This window comes from Triticum aestivum, chromosome 6D (genome assembly GCF_018294505.1).
Source record: "Triticum aestivum cultivar Chinese Spring chromosome 6D, IWGSC CS RefSeq v2.1, whole genome shotgun sequence".
Taxonomy (NCBI): Eukaryota; Viridiplantae; Streptophyta; class Magnoliopsida; order Poales; family Poaceae; genus Triticum; species Triticum aestivum.
Genome location: NC_057811.1, coordinates 476,988,274 through 476,991,655, shown reverse-complemented (window position 1 = coordinate 476,991,655; position 3,382 = coordinate 476,988,274).

Genomic DNA, 3,382 nt, shown 5'->3' with positions numbered 1-3,382 from the left:
ACATGAGTTGTCATTTGATTAACGGGATCACATCATTAGGAGAATGATATGATTGACTTGACCCATTTCATTAGCTTAGCACTTGATCGTTTAGTTTACGGTTATTGCTTTCTCCATGACTTATATATACATGTTCCTATGACTATGAGATTATGCAACTCCCGAATATCGGAGGAACACTTTGTGTGCTACCAAACATCACAACGTAAATGGGTGATTATAAACGTGCTCTACAGGTGTCTCCGATGGTGTTCGTTGAGTTGGCATAGATCGAGAATAGGATTTGTCACTCCGATTGTCGGAGAGGTATCTCTGGGCCCTCTCGGTAATGCACATCACTATAAGCCTTGCAGGCAATGTGACTAATGAGTTAGTTACGGGATGATGCACTACGGAACGAGTAAAGAGACTTGCCGGTAATGAGATTGAGCTAGGTATTGAGATACCGACGATCGAATCTCGGGCAAGTAACATACCGATGACAAAGGGAACAACGTATGCTGTTATGCGGTTTGACTGATAAAGATCTTCATAGAATTGTAGGAACCAATATGAGCATCCAGGTTCCGCTATTGGTTATTGACCGGAGACGTGTCTCGGTCATGTCTACATAGTTCTCGAACCCGTATGGTCCGCACGCTTAAAGTTCTGTGACGATCGGTATTATGAGTTTTTGTGTTTTGATGTACCGAAGGTAGTTCGGAGTCCCGGATATGATCACGGACATGATGAGAAGTCTTGAAATGGTCGAGACATAAAGATCGATATATTGGAAGCCTATATTTGGACATCGGAGTGGTTCCGGGTGAAATCGGGATTTTACCGGAGTACCAGGAGGTTACCGGAACCCCCCGGTAATTGTATGGGCCTTAATGGGCCATAGTGGAGAGAGAGAGAGAGGAGGCCAGGGCAGGCCGCGCGCCCCCTCCCCCTCTGGTCCGAATTGGACTAGGAGGGGGGCGCGGCGCCCCCCTTTCCTTCCTCCCTCTCTCCCCCTTCCTTCTCTCCTAGTCCAACTAGGGAGGGGGGGAATCCTACTCCCGGTGGGAGTAGGACTCCTCCTGGCGCGCCCTACTAGGGCCGGCCGGCCTCCCCCTTGCTCCTTTATATACGGGGGCAGGAGGGCACCCCATAGACACACAAGTTGATCATTGATCTCTCTTAGCCGTGTGCGCTGCCCCCCTCCACCATAATCCACATCGGTCATATCGTAGCGGTGCTTAGGCGAAGCTCTGCGTCGGTAACTTCAACAACACCTTCACCACGCCGTCGTGCTTATGAAGCTCTTCCCCGAAGCTCTACTGGATCGTGAGTTCGCGGGATGTCACCGAGCTGAACGTATACAGAACGCGGAGGTGCCGTACGTTCCGTACTGAGGATTGGTCGATCGTGAAGACGTACGACTACATCAACCGCGTTGTCATAACGCTTCCGCTTACGGTCTACGAGGGTATGTGGACGACACTCTCCCCTCTCGTTGCTATGCATCACCATGATCTTGCGTGTGCGTAGGAATTTTTTTGAAATTACTACGTTCCCCAACAGTGGTATCAGAGCCAGGTTTATGCGTAGATGTTATATGGACAAGTAGAACACAAGTGAGTTGTGGGCGATACAAGTAATACTGCTTACCATCTTGTCATACTTTGGTTTGGCGGTATTGTTGGATGAAGCGGCCCGGACCGACATTACGCGTACGCTTACGTGAGACTGGTTCTACCGACGTGCTTAGCACACAGGTGGCTGGCGGGTGTCAGTTTCTCCAACTTTAGTTGAACCGAGTGTGACTACGCCCGGTCCTTGAGAAGGTTAAAACAACACTAACTTGACGAATTATCGTTGTGGTTTTTAATGCGTAGGTAAGAACGGTTCTTGCTCAGCCCGTAGCAGCCACATAAAACTTGCAACAACAAAGTAGAGGACGTCTAACTTGTTTTTGGAGGGCATGTTGTGATGTGATATGGTCAAGACATGATGCTATATTTTATTGTATGAGATGATCATGTTTTGTAACAGAGTTATCGGCAACTGGCAAGAGCCATATGGTTGTCGCTTTATTGTATGCAATGCAATCGCCCTGTAATTACTTTACTTTATCACTAAGCGGTAGCAATAGTCGTAGAAGCAATAGTTGGCGAGACGACAACGATGCTACGATGGAGATCAAGGTGTCGCACCGGTGACGATGGTGATCATGACGGTGCTTTGGAAATGGAGATCAAAGGCACAAGATGATGATGGCCATATCATATCACTTATATTGATTGCATGTGATGTTTATCCTTTATGCATCTTATTCTGCTTTGATTAACGGTAACATTATAAGATGATCTCTCACTAAAAATTTCAAGGTACAAGTGTTCTCCCTGAGTATGCACCGTTGCCAAAGTTCGTCGTGCCGAGACACCACGTGATGATCGGGTGTGATAAGCTCAACGTTCTTATACAACGGGTGCAAGCCAGTTTTGCACATGCAGAATACTCGGGTTAAACTTGACGAGCCTAGCATATGCAGATATGGCCTCGGAACACTGAGACCGAAAGGTCGAACGTGAATCATATAGTAGATATGATCAACATAGTGATGTTCACCATTGAAAACTACTCCATTTCACGTGATGATCGGTTATGGTTTAGTTGATTTAGATCACGCGATCACTTAGATGATAAGAGAGATGTCTATCTAAGTGGGAGTTCTTAAGTAATATGATTAATTGAACTTAAATTTATCATGAACTTAGTACCTGATAGTATTTTGCTTGTCTATGTTGTTGTAGATAGATGGCCCGTGTTGTTGTTCCGTTGAATTTTAATGCGTTCCTTGAGAAAGCAAAGTTGAAAGATGATGGTAGCAATTACACGGACTGGGTCCATAACTTGAGGATTATCCTCATTGCTGCATAGAAGAATTACGTCCTGGAAGCACCGCTTGGTGCCAGTCCTTCTGCAGATGCAACTGACGACGTTAAGAACGTTTGGCAGAGCAAAGATGATGACTACTCGATAGTTCAGTGTGCCATGCTTTACGGCTTAGAACCGGGACTTCAACGACGTTTTGAACGTCATGGAGCATATGAGATGTTTCAGGAGTTGAAGTTAATATTTCAAGCAAATGCCCGGATTGAGAGATATGAAGTCTCCAATAAGTTCTACAGCTGCAAGATGGAGGAGAATAGTTCTGTCAGTGAACATATACTCAAAATGTCTGGGTATAATAATCACTTGATTCAACTGGGAGTTAATCTTCTGGATGATAGTGTCATTGACAGAATTCTTCAATCACTGCCACCAAGCTACAAGAGCTTCATGATGAACTATATTATACAAGGGATGGATAAGACAATTCCCGAGCTCTTCGCAATGCTAAAGGCTGCGGAGGTAG